Raw genomic sequence first — 17,973 nt, 5'->3', positions numbered from 1 at the left:
AATCTTCTTGAGACATTGCCAAGGGGCACAAAGGGGCCTTTGGAGTTCTTCAGAATAGAGGTTAAATAGCATGGCATGTAGCCTACAGTACAGATATTATGTCATCATAGACTGGTTATTATATGTGTCATCATAGCCTACTGGCTATTATATATGTGCCATATCAAGTTACTAGACTCCATACCCTAAACTAGCCTTGATACAAGACTGTCATATCCGATGACCGTCTTGATCCAAGGCTAACCCTAAAAAATATATAAAAAATAGATGAAAAAAGTAATCCTGGGCTTTTTTCATTTATTTTTTATATATTTTTGTAATGTTTATTTTATTTGAAAGTGAAATATCCCTTATCCCTTTACTTTAATGTACTTATTTGCATGATTTTGCATCTGAATCCTTACACAACCTATATTATAAATCAAATTCATCTTAATTTTCAACCTGGTGTCCCAATTTTGGGCATTTTCAGACATTTTCGATAATCTTCAGTGAAAAATAGATCTACAACAAGCCCACAGTGTGTCGCATCTTGTAGATCTGCTATTTTGCGCAACACTTTGTATGACGAAGTGTAGGTCTACTGAATGTTTTAATGCCAGGGGCCAGGGGTTGCACTCAGCAAGGAACTCCCGCCCAAAACAGGCTTCCAGTTCCACTATTGGACAAAGAAGAAGGCCAATACCCAATATGAGCCAATTAAAAATGCACATGGGCGGACACTCTGCGCAGAGGCGTTTGTTATTGGCAGTGGTGTAAAGTAACTAAGTACATGTACTCAAGTACTAGTCTGTACTTAAGTACAATTTTGAGATATTTTTTACTTTACTGGAATATTTCCAATTTTCAGTACCTTTACTTCTACTCCACTACATCTCATAGCCTAGGCAAATATTGTACTTTTACTCCACTACAATTATTAGAAAAATGTAGTTACTAGTTACTTTGTAGATTTTTAACAGAACATACATTAGCCACCTCAGCCCTATGTACATTTTGGCCATTTGAAAATAGCCAATCTACAAGCTATTTTCAAAAATATTTTAGTACATTTTATACATTTGAAAACTTTTGAAATGGGACATTCTACATAATGAGTACTTTGTACTTTAAGTACAAATTTTGAATTCCGGACTTTTTCTACATTGCAGCAGTATTGATACTTTTACTAAGTAAAATATGTGAGTACTTTTTCCCACCACTGGTGGGAGGGGAGGGGGCGGGGCTAGTGGGAGCAAGGGGGAGGGGCATGCAGAAAACAGAAACCGTTGTTGTCTCTGTCTGCAGCCGCTGGGGGACCGAGGAGCTGGGCTGGTCAGAGAAAAGTAACGCTCTCTTGTCCAGATAGTTCTCATTTTCCTTTCCTTTCCTCCGTCCTAAAACAAAAGCATACAGTTCCAGGAGAAACACAAGGTGAGTTGGAGCGTTTTCGTCAACCTCGAGACGTCTTTTTAGTGGAGTATTTTGATTTAAACGCTGGCTGGAGAGTTGGGCTACTTGGAGAAATCAGTGACTGTCAAACGAGTTCACATGGAGAGAGAGAGAGGCTACTAGTTAGCATTAGCCGCGGTGTGTGTGTGTGTGTGTGTGTGTGTGTGTGTGTGTGTGTGTGTGTGTGTGTGTGTGTGTGTGTGTGTGTGTGTGTGTGTGTGTGTGTGTGTGTGTGTGTGTGTGTGTGTGTGTGTGTGTGTGTGTGTGTGTGTGTGTGTGTGTGTGTGTGTGTGTGTGTGTGTGTGTGTGCGCGCGCGCCCAGACTCATGCTGTAATTTGCTGCCATTGCAAGGTTTAAGGAAGCTGTGTTGATCTGACAGTAATGCTGGATTATTACTGGATCCTGTAGTGCAAACTGATTTTTGAGAATCTTTTGGCAACACATGGCTGTTAACGTTAGTTGTTTCTTAAATACATTCCTTTTAGGGTGGTCTTACTTTTATTACTGCTTAATTTGCACTTTGAAATCTCCCCAATTATTGTTGCTCAAAAGTTGCCAGAGAGACCATCATGCACTCAGTTTTGCAGCAAAAATAGTCTGCAAAACTTTTGCAGACTAAAGCATCAATCATTACGTCAGGCCTCAGGATAAAATCCAAACGACCCCTCCTCTCCCATTGTGAACGGTGAACGCTTCACAATGGAATGGAGTTGCACTTCATAGTAGAATTGTCTTCACGACTTGTCAGACCGGTAGAGGATTCCTCCTTGCACCCTGACTCTTCTAATGTTTTTGGTCTCGGGTTGCTGTCACAAATGTCAGACACAGCAGCTGTTTCGATGTCTTGCCTTGGCATGGGCTGCTAATGTATGATCTATTCTCTCTCCCATGGGGTATGGTGTTGAATGACTTTAGATCAATAGTTCAACTTCTCACCAGGTTCTACATTAAGGGTAGGAGCAAAAGTCATGGTCAGTGTTCTTTATCGTTATCTTTGTATAATATTTCTTATTTACCATGGACAATGCACATGTTCTGTTTCCATGCCGATGTAAATGTGCAAGAGTTTGCCAAATGAGCTCATTTTCATCTGTAGACCTTGGGCAGGTTATTACAATTGGTGACTTATCAAATCAATACAGTGTACAAGTACTACACAATACAATGCGATACATCAAAATACATAAATACCGGTACATTCTAAAAAGAACAGTTAATATGTAAAGGCAGTGTCAGAAATTAGGTGGTATGATTACTCATGACTGCCAGTTTGCTTTACGTTTAGGGCACTCCCTCCAAGTATTTATTGGTGTGGGGGTGTTCAGGTAGTACCTAACCCTACTGGTGATTCCCTTTGGCAAATGACTTCAGTGAATTCTCTGACACAGAAATACCAACCAGTCGAGATCAGTGGTTCCTAATGTTGTGTTGGGACCCAAAATTGTCCAGGGGATTGTTTCTTGCATGTACCCATTTGACAAGTGAATTATTCATATGTTTTTGTTAGACTGTGTCCCACGGTGAAGCCGGGTTCCTCAGATTTGTGTTCAAGAGTGAGATTGAAATTTCTCAAAGTTGTCTCGGGGCTGGAGTGGTTTTGAAGAACCCCTAGTCTAGAGGAATCTGATATATTGAAGCTCATGATCCATTAAAATGCTGCCTGCTGCTGTTGTGCAGGACATACAGTGACAGCTGCAGTTTTCGACGTGTGTGTGTGTGTGTGTGTGAGGGAGGGAGAGAATGTAAGGATCTTATAGCAGCATTTCTGGCATGCTGGACGAATTTCACAAATCTAAGACGAGACAATGGCTGTTGTGCATGATCTGATTATCTCGGTTGGAAGATGCTTTGCATGTGGTGTGCATAGCCTAGCCTAACTATAGAACATGCTGTCTGCTTAACTAGTGTGTGTGTAGTGTTTATGTGAATAGTATTACTCCGTTGGTATCTCACAATCAGCCAAAAATGTATTGTGTTGTATTAAAATATATATATTATTTCTTGAGGACCAGTAAGGAAAGACGTCAGCACTTGCAGTTCATGTTCTCATAGTCTTCTTCACAAACTACCCGTTTATTTCTAAAATGCAGACTCCTGGGAACACTCAGCAGCAACATTCCATGGGCCATATCTGGGACCTGGACCGTGGTTTGAGAAACACGTTATCTTGTGCCTCTACTAGTTTGCTGACCTTATCGTCACCATTGTTAGCTCTGGCCAGAAGTAGTGTTTGATGAAGCTGTACTGATAACATTTGGTTACCTGACAACATAATCAGCCGTAGTAGCTGACTAATAACGATGTCCTTCCCAGAGCCTTTGTTCACGTCGTGCTGCCAGCAGCACTAATCGGTTTTACAGTGACTAATCAATTCGTGTTGTGTTTTGTGTGGGCTTTTGTTGAACATTTAAAAGGCTGCAAGATGCCATGCTGATGTGATGTGGTGCAACCAATGGGGAAACCATTGAAGAGAGCAAAGACATGTACACGTTTACAAATGTCTCTTGGAAGGGTCTGAAGTGTGTGTGTGTGCGTGTGTGTGTGTGTGTGTGTGTGTGTGTGTGTGTGTGTGTGTGTGTTAGAGCCCGACCAATGCCAGGTTTTTGGGTCAGACCACTATTCAAAATTATTTTGGGAAATCTTCGCCTATAATGACATGCCCAAAATGGGGACGACAGGTGAGGTTGATATTGGTTAAAAATCGGGATTCAGTGCACATCAGCTCAGCTGTATAATTGCGGATACCGATGTCGTTAGAAAAGTCAAATAATGGGAGATATATCGGCCAGACCGACATTGGTCAGCCTTCAACACATAGTTAACGTGCACACAGATCATTCATGCCTTGCCAGGAGACAGTCGGGCTACAGTGTGTTTTTGTGTGTGTCATCCCTGGAAGTCTGCTCATCGCTCTGTCCATAACATTCACAATTTTAAGCATCGTAGGCGTAGCTTGCTTGATTCACTCTCAGCTCAGTTTTCACTTGCCCATGACTGGAAAACAGGATATGCTAGCTTGCGTTCTTCTATGAACAGTCGTTTGTTTTTGTGTGTGTGTGTGTGTGTGTGTGTGTACAGTATGTTTGCGTGGCTGCATGCATGTGTGCAGTTTTAATCCATTAGGACCGGGAAAGCATCTATGAGCATCTATGTCATTTTTTGATTTTTTTTCTTTGGCTATTCAAAAATGGCAGATATACAAGCTCAGCGCGGTGTAGATCTGCTATTTTTTTAAATCGTGAAAATTTGTGCTTGTGCAAATCTTTCAATATATATATTTTTAAAGCTAACATTTGTAAAATATCTTGTTCCAGGGACCTCCAGAAGCAAAGATGTGAGTAACAAATGTTCGCTTTAAAAAATATATATATTCAAAGATTTGCACAAATGTGTCAAGATTTTTCAAAAATAGCAGATCTACAAGCTCACAAGCTTATATATATCTGCTATTTTTGAATAGCCAAAGTATCAAATAATGGTTGTAGCTCAAATCTAAAATGACACAAATGCGTTCCCGGTCATAATGGCTTAACCTGCTGCTGTTGTGCAGCTTGGCAGGGACAGGAGGGTGAGAGAGAGCTATACATATTTACCAGTGCCAGGCCAGCCTGCCGCTTTAAAGCAAATATGATATTACAAAAATGCTACAAATTTAACTTCGAATTCCTACCAATGTGCAAACAGGTGACAGCCGTTGCTGAGTGTTGTTTATGTAATGATAAAGTGTCCAATTTAGATAACGTTAGCTGTGCACGCTAAACAAAACTGGGAAGCAAACAGATTGATGGGAAATGAAAATAAACTTTGACTCATACAAAGTGATGCTGGGGAATTGCCACTGAATTGTAATAGCGCTTCTAAAAAACGTAGAACTGCCTAGAATGATAAACGGCTATTACATATGGGACTGTTTGGTGAAACTGGAATGTATGTTGTTATCCTACTTATGGACAATTTATACTTAGTTGTGCATTGTGTCGCACACCTGCGACATGTTGTAAGCTTGTAGATCTGCTATTTTGAGTGCACAACTACTGTACATGTAAGTATGAATAAGGCTTTACACTCCATTCGTAGGCACTTCCACCTCGTAGTATGTGAAATGTTATTACATCAGCATTATTACAATTAAGCATCCAGTAACTAACAGGGCAAGGGTGAAATGATAGGATATTTCCAGGTGTCCTGGGCTTACTGGGGCCCTCAGAGATATTTGGTATCCAGTGTGGTATCTTTCACAGAAGACCGATTTCCATGGTATCTCCTAGTGTCCATCAAACAAAAAGTGCTCACTGCTGATTCAAGACTCAACCAGGCTAGGTGGGGTAATTTGATATTCAGTATATAGCAGTTGCAGAACTCCAAATGAATCTACTTGCAACAGTGATTTTCATTTGGTAGCCAGAGAGCACAGCTATATCACAAGCTGCTTTGTGACACAAAATGAGAAATCCCACAAGATTTCCTTCCTGCGCTGCAGATTGTACTGTACAGATGCCTAGCCCAAATATCTGACTGGAGTATTAGCTGAACATGCAGCCAGTTACATGGACAAAACTCTTTCACTGCATTCATTTACGGATCCTGGTGTTTGATGGTCATTCAGCACTATGCTGTGAGTCACAAGACAACTTTGCACATTCTTAATAAATTAGTGGACTTTGTAGTAATTCCTTCCATAAGCTGATGTTCCCATGCATCCTTCTCTTTAGCTGGGCTAGGGCTATCACAAGTCACTCTCAGATACAGAATATTAAAGGTTTAGGTTGTGGCAGCTACAGAATAAATTGTGCACATCTCGGCTCAGCTCAATGTGCTGTATCACTATAGTCACTATATTAATGCAATGCCAACCACTGTACAGTGGGACTTCTCAATTAGCTATTTCCCAGTTACTTATTGTAGTAGTATGTTGGCATATGGTGCATTGAAACATTTACAGTGATTTAATTATATTGTGCACACATCCCTATTAAGAGTATCCCAGCTCCATCTTTAAGTCTAATTTAGCTCATTAAGTCATCCAGCCAGCATTGCTAAAGTATAAGAAGGTTTAGCTCCTCAGCCTCTATCTCTCATCCTCCTCTTATCTCCTGCCACTAATCATTCAGTTAACAATGGTCCATCGTACACAGCTGACTCAGTCACCACCATCTGGGCTGGAACACAAATGCAAGGTGTTAGGTTTAGACTGAGTCCAACAGACTTAGAGTGTGGGTGTGTTGTAACAGAACAAACAGATATTTATTTATGCATTCTTTAGACACATTATTAGGACACTATAGAATAGGAAGCCACAGGAGATGAGACGAGATCAGCTCTGAATCCACAATGTTGAGCTTACAAATACATACAATGTTGAATATGTGTGAGTGTGACCCTACCATAGTATGCTGCAGGCCTGCAGCGTAGCATGGCATTGTTTTGACTAGCATGATGCTAGCTCTTTCACTTGCCCGGACACTCACAAACGGTAGCCTTTTTGGCTCATTGGTAGGTGGTAGTAAATCTTTGTCCACTTTAGCCTAATTAGAACAATTTTAATCGTAAGCTTAATCCATAACGGCTTATTTTTATTTATTTCTTCACCACAAAAGACACTAGTGTCCAATGCACACCAGGCTTCACGCACCATAATAATATTTAACTATTTTTGTTTGTTCACTTCACAGCTGACCTTCCAGGCCCCCCCCATCAACATTTTCCCATGAGGAAATGTGTTATTTTTGTATATGGCAAGCCACTATTGAGCTACAGTGAAACTCTATGCAAATCACACTGGCTGCTTTAACTTCCTGTTTCAAACCCCTGTCTGTCTTTCTCTCTGTTTGTCTTTCTGCTTGTGAGAATGAGTGCGTGTGCTCACACCGTGCTGCTTTATGGCCCATACACACTTCCTGCTCACGTTTCACTTTTATACTTGCATCCTGTCAGCGAAGACATCAGCTCTCTGAGTTTTGTGCGCAGCGGAGATTTCAGCCCGCACAACTGCCGCCTGCATGAGAAAATTGGTCTTCAGTATGAACTTGAGGTTTTTCAAGTTGACAGCATCACTGCCTGTTCTTTCATACACACAGCCAGGTAGCATGCTGCAATGTCAGAGCTGAATATGTTGCCATGAGTTTTGTGTCATTTGATAGTTTGAGTTCCCAAATATGCCAAAAATTACACTAGACAATAACGGTACAATAACTGTATTTTTAACTCACAACTTAATTCAAGGTCATTCTAACTTAATAGTGCACAAGCACTTAAAGATCTAGATAAGTGGTTGTATTGAAACCTGAGTTTGGTGTATGACAGCTTGCGTTCCTGAGAAACATGTACACCATATGTCCTTATCGATTAGTTCTTCTGATGGCCATGCAGACTCCTCTGAACAACAGATCTCTCTTGGTATAGTCTATTTCTGTACAATTGCCTGAAGCGGAGTTCTTTTGTAGGCCACAGGAAAGCCTTGGAAAATGGGCCACACTACACAAACGCAACGATACCGTTTCTTTTTCTTTTGGGATCCTTGCCCGACATTCTTTCCTCGTCACCTGCCAGACTGCTAAGTTGCCAAGGTCATGATGCAGAAGCAAAAGGTTCTGAAGGAGGAAGTTTGGATCAGTTAGGATCGACCGACATGACTTTTTCATGGCCGATATCATATGGATATATTGGTGATCAAAGAGGCCGATATCCGATATTAAGAGCCGATATGCATTTCAAGTAAAAATTTCATTTCATTCAAATTTCAACACAAAACAGAGCGTTCTTTTGTTTATTTTGAGATATTTTTGGGGGATTTTTCTGCCTTTATTGATAGGAGACTGACAGGAGATAGTAGACTGACAGGAAATGGGGGCGAGAGACATATATATGTGTGTGTGTGTGTGTGTGTATATATATATATATATATATATATATATATATATATATATATATATATATATATATATATATATATATATATATATATATATATATATATATTAGTGGATATGAGCCAATTAGCTGCTCTATGCTACCCTGCCTGTTGCTCTACATTTCACAGCTGGTAGAGTCGTCTCAGAGCCAACCTGTCCTTGAGCCACTGGCTGCTTGGCTTGACTGATTGTTTACGACTCAGCAGCAAACTCATTGATTTTAGCAGGTGCAGGATTTATGGGCGTTGTCGTTTTTTGGGGTCCATGACAAGCTAACAGTCTGTGAAGTGGAGAATATCCGAGCGATTTAAAAGGGAGAGCCGTCACACTCGAATGAAGAGTGTAACAATCCAGGAACCAGTGAAGGACCCATAACATCAACAGCTTTTTCAAAGCCGCGCAGTAACAATGTTGAAACTGATTTACAGTTGGGCTGTGTATGTGTATGACTGTAACAGATTGCGGTCTAGAGTTCCTGAAACCAACCCGCCCTATCTTTTTTAGAAGGAATATACGTATGCTCAGTTCCTTGTTTTCCTTCTGCTTGTGTTTTAGTAATGAACTGACAGTCAATGAACTGACAGACTCTTACGTAATACAAAAGGTTCATTCTCCAGAACTTGTCCAGAGTGCTCTTGAGCAGGAGATGGTGGGCCCTGTCCCCTACCCGTTCAACTTCACACATGTTAACCACTTAAAACCTATGTCAGGGGTCTTCAAGAGAGGGTCCGGGACCTACAACACCATTTTATGCAATATGTAGTGGGGGTCCCTGCTTCATCTTTCTCTCAGCTAAGGGGTCCTTGGCCTGAAAATGTTGAAGACCCATACCCTATGTACTTCATTGACCAGTGTCCCCAGTGGTCTGTACTAGGCCCCATCCCTTTTTCCCTTAGTTCTCTTTGCAGAAAATAGCTGATCTATAAGCAACGCATCACTTTGTGACGCATTGTGAGCTTGTAGATCTGCTATTTTTTGCCAATTGTTAACCCCTGCCCAAAATAAGGACGCCTAGGGTTCATGTGGTAAGAGAGCATCAGCCCAGTAGCTACTAGGTTTCAGGTAAATAGTAAGTAGTTATAGAACAGTAGGAAAGAAACCAGTAGCCTCCAAGCATTATATTGCATGTGTTTATGTGGAGCTCGGTCATGCAAGGCATGCTGATTTAATAGCAGGGTTAACACCTGTCCTCGTATTGTCTTTAAAGGTCAGGTATTCAATTGTCTGCACTGATGATAGACAGGAAACATACTATACCTGTTAGGATAATGGTAAACACCCATTATATAACAGGCCAACAATATATAAAAGGCCTGCTATATTAACAACCTAAACCCTATACTTCACTGACTGAGGTCCATGGTCCGCTCATTTTCTCACTCAACATCAAATCTCTTTGCCGAAAATAGCCGATCTACAAGCTCACTCATTGTGAGGTTGTAGATCTGCTATTTTCTGTTAATTTTGCCTATTGTTGCGCCGGATGTTAGCCTATTATGACATGCCCAGAATAGGGATGCTAAGGGTTCATGTGGTTAAGGCATTTAGCTTAATTTGGAATGCTCACTGTGACTGTGGTTGAGAATGATCATCTTGGTATGCAAAAAAAGGCACTTCCAAACAGGCTCAGGTGCAGAACTAATAAGAGGGCATGACAAAATTGATAAAGTCAGTCCACCCTCTAGGAAACCCCCTTGATTCAATTTATTATCACCTACGTGTGACATTGGAGCTGTGTAGCTCTTAGTTAGATAATTGAATACTTCGTAACTATGAAACACAAACGTAAAACGAAGAGAACTTGTTCCTTGAATCATTGACACTGTCAATTGATGGGGGCCCCCCATCAAACGTTTCTTTTAATGTATTTTGTAGTAACCACTGTTTGTGTAGCAGTGTACATTGCAGTATTGATACTTTTACTTAAAAAATACTTTTTCCACCACTGAGCATAGCTGCTCTGAGCACAATCCATACACAGGAGAAGATTGGTGACTCATTCTGATATGAAAAATGTAGAAGATGCATTTGTATAATCTGTGCAAGAAAACATGTGTATACTATACACAGTATCATTGCAGCTGTAAAAGATGTTTGGCCCTTGGCTCATTGTCGCCCTTGGTATGAGCATCATCAGATATTACCGCAGATTTAGCAGAAAGGCAGACTTTTTTTTCCCAGGGTGCCCTGGCTCTGTATGTGGCACACCCCGCAGAGCCCTCGGCATTGGGCACACAGGAGGCTTTGTGGCGATTCATATGGGACTTCTGAACATATCCTACTATTTGCTCTCAGCGAGTTACAGTATCTTTTGCAAATTGTTCATAGTTCCTGCATTATGTGTGCTCTACAAGGGTCAATTCTGCAAGCTGTAGGAATTTACTCATAAACCTTGTTGGTTTAGAACTTAAATCTAAAAACTAGATGCTTGTGTTTAGCCTACACGTGTTTAGCCTACACGTTTTATATTTATATAGCCTACTAGTTGTGTGTAGTTTGCGTGTTTGGGTAGCGGTGGATGCTTTTTCACCACTTGCTGTCAGATCATTGTTAGCATCAGTGAGCTTAGCATAGCAGCCTACACCCACGAGGGGAGAAGCCTGTGGTAGTGTGGAGATTTACATGCATGCACATTGCACACACGCACACGCAGAGGGAGTGATTTTACTCGCATACATTTGTCTCTCTCTCTCACACACACACACACACACACACACACACACACACACACACACACACACACACACACACACACACACACACACACACACACACACACACACACACACACACACACACACACACACAAGTTGTTCACTCAGACAGACATGGTCCCCTCTGTATCTGCAGTGCTTTTGACATGGCAGGGCTCTGCAGAACAGAAGTGGCATTGACGGAGCATTGCAGGAGGAATTCTACGCCTGGAGTCCCACGCTACGCCATAACGGCTAGTAGTAGCCCAAACGGCCACTCCTCCTCCCCCTCTGTCCTCTGAATTCCACACTCCCTCACTCTTTCTCTCTCGCTTTCTTTCTTACAGAAGTTCTGGGCTTCTTTTCAGTGTGCGTGGTTCTTTCGCGATCTTTTTAAAAGCTATAAGCAATGGCTCCCTCTCTCTGACACTCTAGCACTCTCACACATTCTCCCTCTTTCTTTCACACGTACAACTAACACACTCAGAAACACACTCGCCATTCACACACTTCTTTCAGAGTTGTTTACTACTGTGTGCCGGGGCCCCTCCCTCTGTCTCTTCCCCCTGTCTCTGCATCCCCCTCATCATGTCTCAGTAGAAAGAGTCCTCTTTAAGTCCGTTCCGCTGACCCGGAGGAGCCGGTGTTTGGGTGTCTGTGTTGATGAGGCCAGATGTGCAGAAGGGGATAGTAGTGATTTTGTAGTGGGGGCCCAGCCCAGCTGGCTCAAGCAGAGGACTGAAACGCCATCTGATCAGAGTTGAGAACACTGCGTGTGTTTGAGTGTGTGCATGATGTGTACAGTACACAGTGTTTGTTTCACTTTGAAAGTGTAAGAATGGATAGATTTTCTGTGTAAGTATGAATTATACATACATACACAGATACTTGCCATGGAAACAAGGCTCCAGCGTGGGTGTGTTCTAGTGAAAGGCGCGTAGACCACAGTGGGAAGTGTGGTTGTGTGTGTGCATCTGTTTCATGACAACAAAGTCCCTTTGGACAGACTGTATTCAGACAGGGTCTCAGGAGAGACTAATAGTGTGTGCAGCGTGTGTGCGTGTATGCAAGTCGATTCAGTGGAGTCAAGCGGGCTGCCATTGTGGTGGCACTGGGCAACCCCCTCCTCTTCCACCCTCTGCCCATATTAGGGCATAACTCCACCACAACCTCCCTCAAGCCCTTCTCGCCCCCACCCAATGTCACTTTTGCTCCAGTAAAGTGAGCCTGGGGGAGACGCAGCTCCCCTAACCCAGTTTAAAGGCCTGCTTCTGGGGCCAGTCAGAAACTCCATTTCACTTTCTCATTCTCGCTTTTTGCCTCGATCATTCTCTCTCTCTCTCTCTCTACCTCTTTTTCTCGCTATCTCTCTTGCCCTCTCTCTCTCGTGTTGTTTCTGTTGTGGTGGAACTGCTGGCATCTTGTTAATGAGGGTGCATTGTTAAGGGTTTGACTTGGGATAATATAGGCTTGGCTTGAGCTGTGTTGTGGTTGTTTGTGTATTTCACATGGTGGCCTTAATGACCACCGTCTCACTGCACATGCTGTTAACTCATGCTGACTACTCGTAGGCTTATGCATTGTTTTTTTATTAGCCTAGCTTTAAAAAAAATCCTGTTAACAGCCTGGCATGGAGGTCATGTCTGTGTGGGACTCTCTTCATTGCTGAGGCCAACAATCTGTCTATGCCAGTTACTGTCACATACCCTTCCCCTCCCTTCGCAGATGTTTTAAGCTTTGAAAAGAGCCCCAAGTTGCAGCCACTGTTTCCCCATTTACTTATTTAGATTGTGGCTCTAAAAGATACAAAGGCCGAATGCAATTTCACCATAATATTTGCTGTTGTAGTTTTTGTGCAAATGGTTCAATGTGTAACAAATTGAATTACCCAGAGCAAATTTATGTAGTAAATGTCATACAAAGTAACCTCATACAAAATAAAGTCAATGCACTTCTCATTAAAAGAGAATTCAAAATGTATAGAGTTGTTAAAAAAAATGAATGAAAAGAATAGCTTTAATTTTAGAATTTTTGGAAATTAAGATCTGCATCTTTAAGAACGCTGAACACACAGGTTTTTGACTGGCTCACTGGGTGAAACCAAATCACAATGATCTGGTCTTGTGCCTCTGATCCTTTGGTTTGATTTGGTTTGGTCTGAAGTTGGTTGTCACTGTAGTTGTTAGTGAGGGTGTAATAAAAGCATGCTTAAGAGAAATGGGGGGAAAACACCAGACTGTAAGGAACCATTAACAATACAAAAGAATGAAATCCTTTGACGGTGGACCGTAATTTAGTTTGGGTTTGGGCACTCAGCGGCCATACTCCATACACTTTCCTGAGACCCACCACACAGCTAAGGCCTGGCTGGTGGTAGTTGTGGTGAACGATTTGTTTGCACTCACAGGGCCACTTTCCTTGAGACTCTCAAACAGAAGTTATTTTGGGTCATTTTGGTGTTGATTTTGGGCCTTGTGGTTTAAACAAAGTCTTTCTTTCTGACTCTGTCTGTCTCTGTCTCAGTGGAAATGGGTTAACTGAAGTCTTCAGAGCTCTTGAGGTCAGCACAGTGTGTGTTTTTAGAGGCAGTTCTATTGTCAAAGGGGCTTGTACAGGTGTGAGCAGAAATCTATTACATTTCTGGTCCATATTTTGATCAGCACCATCATAATTGCTTGATCTGGAGTTTTCAAACGGCCCAGATACACACATTTGGTCACAAATACAACATCATTTAAGGGTGATATTTGTCTCTGCACATAATCCTTACAGGCTGGGGCGGCACCTGTCAGCAGGGAGTGTTGGTCGGGAGGAGCAGGAGGGAGCTGGTGACTCCTCCCGGTGGGGGCTATTAGGGTACAACGGCAACAACAACACACTGTGTGTGGGGAGGAATGAGCATCAGGAAAAATAATTGGCTACTCTAAGCAAAAAATGAAATAAATGTGTGCTTCCTCTGGTTGCCTCCATGGCTGTGTGTTAAGGGCTTATCAGACTAATCGATTTGGTTGATTATACTTAGTTATTTCTTTCACGTTGATGCATTAATATATTAAAAAAATATAAAATGCATAAAAACATGCAATTCAAATCTAATGAAAAAATTTAATAATCTCTAAGAAAATAATCGATACTAGTTGCAGCCCTAATACTTATGTGTAAACAGTAACACCAGATGACTGGAAATAGCAGCACTCCATAAGATAAAAGCAGGACTAAAGCCATTTTCTTTTCAACGCGTTTGCATCATAATCATATGATGCTCTGACGAAGGCTCTATGCTGAAATGCATAAGCAGCCTGATCTAACAAAAGAAAACAATTAAAATCCAAGCCAAGGTCTTGTTTGTATTTTTGGAGTGCCACTATTTCCACTGATCTGGTGTTTTTCTTTTATACCAGTTATACCAGTTTCATGTAGGATGTTCCATCCTACATGAAACCGAAAGACTGCACTTAAACTGGGACAATGATGACAGCCATAACACAACAAGCATGACATAGCCTGGTCTGTCTATAAAGCAGCTGTGGAATGTAGTGTCTCCAGACAGACTCTGGATCAGGGCTCAGGGCCATTCTTTCCTGTTTTCCTCGCATGTCAGCGTTCGAGTTTTGTCACTTGTGAATGGCAGTTTGCCACTCAAGTAAAAACGTTACACCCATTTAACAGCAGCAACTACAACAACAACGGTACAATTAATTGAACCAACCGAAGGGGGGCAGAGGGGGGTTGGTATGGGGTGGGTGGAGAAAGGAAAAGGAGAGAAGAATAGAGAGAGTGAAAAAGAAAAATATAGGCTATTCTTGTCGATAAATGAATGAGGGAAGAGTCTTGGGGATTATGAGAGAATGGCTGAACACGTCAGCCTTATGGATAGGTTTCCAATGTACGAACAAGCTGTGTTTGAAAACGAAACCATCGTGAAGTCATTACGGCTTCATCTAATACTGGAAATGACGGTAATTCTTGATCTCAGAAGTCAGACCAAATCGATTGCAGTGTCAGCCTTTTTTTATAGCACAAATAGACAAATCATCACAATTCAGTTGAATGCTACAATTGTTTCACATCGAATGAAGTCCAGTATGACCAAAGCACAACAAACAAACCCCACAACTAAATTCCTGGCTACTTTAAGAGTTATGAGAAAATAATTGATCTTTTAACAACACTGATGAATGCCTTTTGATTTTCGTTGCAAAGTCTCTGTCTGCGCATTTTCATTTAAAAGTTGAACTGACGTCAGTCAGGCCTTTAACCCTGTCTCTCTCACAGCACAACAACCCTTCCTCATACTTTAACCCTGTCTCTCTCACAGCACAACAACCCTTCCTCATATACAGTACGAAGCATGACAGTTAACCACTTACAGTATGCCCTAGTTAGACTTCGTCATACAGCATTGTCGCGCGGCAAACTAGCTGTTCTACAACAAAGTCACGCAACGCATCGCGATTTGACATCATGAGTTTGTCGGTCTGCTATTATTGCTACGGCTGGTTAAAATTGAGGTCTCTTGTCTGAGGCATTCGTATAGTGAGAGATGAGACAGGAAATGAGTGTTTTTCTTTGGATGGCTCATGATAGTCGTTTTTCTTTTGTTTTTGCTGTGTTGTTCAGTTAGGTACCACTACACTTTGAAGAGAAACTCAAATAGTCAGGTACCACTACAGTTTTGTGTGTGTGTGTGTGTGTGTGTGTGTGTGTGTGTGTGTGTGTGTGTGTGTGTGTGTGTGTGTGTGTGTGTGTGTGTGTGTGTGTGTGTGTGTGTGTGTGTGTGTGTGTGTGTGTGTGTGTGTGTGTGTGGGGCTTTTTTTATCTGGGTCAAAGTGGGGACAATGAAGCAAGGTCAACTTTTTAAACACACACACACTCGTTTTTATATTTTATTCATTGGAATAGAATAACAGGGGGGAAAAAATAATTGGGAACCTTTGCCCATTGCACTTTCCTGTTTTCACTAGACATTATGAATGAACTGAATCTAAATGGACTGAGTCCCCCCCCCCCCCCCGCACACACACACCATCCCAGTCCCACCCTCCCCCTCTGTTCATTGGCGTGTTATGAATCCATCATCCATTCATCCATTCACTGTTGCCATGCAAACTAGAACAGGAAACGATGTTGCTGGAGTTAAGATTCTCTCTCTCTCTCTCAACCCCCCCCCCCCCCCAACGGCCTGTTGACCCTCCATCAGGGACTAAACCTCGGAGTGACCCCTCAGAGGGTGTCGGCTAAAGACAGACAGTGCATGTTGATGTGGCTGCCTGTCACTTTACCTGTAATCTCTCAAGAGTCAAGACAGATTCAGAGCTCTGCCGATGGGTTCCCAGATTGCTTTACTTTCTTCTTTGCATGTATACATTACACGTTTAATCTGCACCTTAAGCCTGTTTTAAATTTACTGTAGTTGCACGCCATGTGTCCTGCACGACAAAAGCCAATCTACAAACTTACAACGTGTCACATCGCAACGTGTTGTGAGCTTGTAGATCTTCTATTTTCGGTGTGTGACACGCTGCACAACCAAGTATATAAATCAGGCTTTACTCGCACATGGACACAAACTGTCCTTTATTTTTGCTCAGGCAAACAGTTTGGTCCACTTATTATGCACTGCACTGTTCTGTTCTGTACAAACACACACTATCCAGGAACCCTGTGTCAAAGTTAGCATCACATGGATACCCACCAACTCCCCTCGCGTGACCTGGAGTTCGCTGTCAAGAGTGCTTTTTTTTTCTTTCTTCCAACGTGGAAATGCTTGTTGATGTAAATAATTGATTTGCCGGTTGAATCCCTGGATGTCCATGAGGATACGTATGATATCTGTCACGCTATCCAGGTTTTACGAAGCCCAGCAGTGGAATGTCTGAGACTCTGATCCTACAGGATCCTACAACGCTTACTGACCATGTAAACCACAACCTTCAGGGTGTTCTCGTTACGTTGTCCTATTTAAATAAAAGAAGAATAGTCTTTAACCACTTGAACCCTATATACTTCATCGTGCGACTAATAGGCGGCAAGGCAACTTTATTTATACAGCACCTTTCATACACCAAGGCAACTCAAAGTGCTTTACAGAATAAAAACAAATACAATCAGAGTACAAAAGTGCACTTAAATAGAGAATACAATAGATGCAATTAAAACAAGACCAGGAGACCTGGTTCTGCCAGACCCAAAATGAAGTCCTAGTATGTAACACACCTACAAACCACTTTATAACTGAAGTTCATGATGTCATGAATAGTTCGTGACGAAAGGGGACGTCACAAACCTTTTTTTGGCTGGGGCCGGAGGACAAATGACCCCTGCCCATGTATGGACGAAACAGATACAAAGCCTCATGTAAGCCCGACCCCTTGGGTCTGGCAATAAGATAAAGGAGCATATAAATTATAGCAAATACTCCCACCCTTGGTACAAGAAATAATAAGGTAATTCAATAATAATAAGGTAAATAGCCAATCTACAAGCTCACATTAAGTCCCATCACAACATGTAATGAGCCTGTAGGAACTGCTATTTACGCTATTTTTGACAATTTATGTCAATTATTTTAATTTTATTATTATTAATTATAAGATAAAGACATATTAAAAGCAGGTCGTGGAGGAAGATGTGTGTGAGTAGGATATGTGATTCGGGGGAGAGACGAGGACTTCTGTTTACCGGTAACATCATCAGCTTGGTTGAACACATGTGTTTCAACCTGTGCCAACTGTGAAAACAGTTGAATGTGAAGGGAATGCTGCTTACACTGCAGGTAAACTCACGATGAGGGACCAGATGAGAGAACCTCTACAATGTGCAGTCTTCCAGTCCATTTAACAGAGTGAACTCTGGGATTTGGAGTCTTTTGTGTTCCTGTGTAAACTCTGGATACAGACCATTGAGCGGGGCGATTTTCTGGCCCCTGTCAACATTA

At 41.9% G+C, this 17,973-nt stretch overlaps 1 protein-coding gene across 1 annotated transcript in view; it reads left to right on the top strand.

The window, feature by feature from the left end:
* The first annotated feature begins 1,289 nt into the window (after positions 1–1,289).
* The window catches only part of LOC308102658 (CYFIP-related Rac1 interactor A), a 46,987-nt gene continuing 30,303 nt past the window's right edge, over positions 1,290–17,973 (top strand). The window contains exon 1 of the mRNA XM_080452482.1: positions 1,290–1,413. The gene's annotated coding sequence lies outside the window, so the exon portion shown is untranslated. The remainder of the gene's footprint in view (positions 1,414–17,973) is intronic.

This window comes from Gymnoscopelus braueri (genome assembly GCF_963280865.1).
Source record: "Gymnoscopelus braueri genome assembly, chromosome: 16".
In the NCBI taxonomy this organism is placed as follows: domain Eukaryota; kingdom Metazoa; phylum Chordata; class Actinopteri; order Myctophiformes; family Myctophidae; genus Gymnoscopelus; species Gymnoscopelus braueri.
This window is presented reverse-complemented; position numbering and strand designations above follow the sequence as displayed.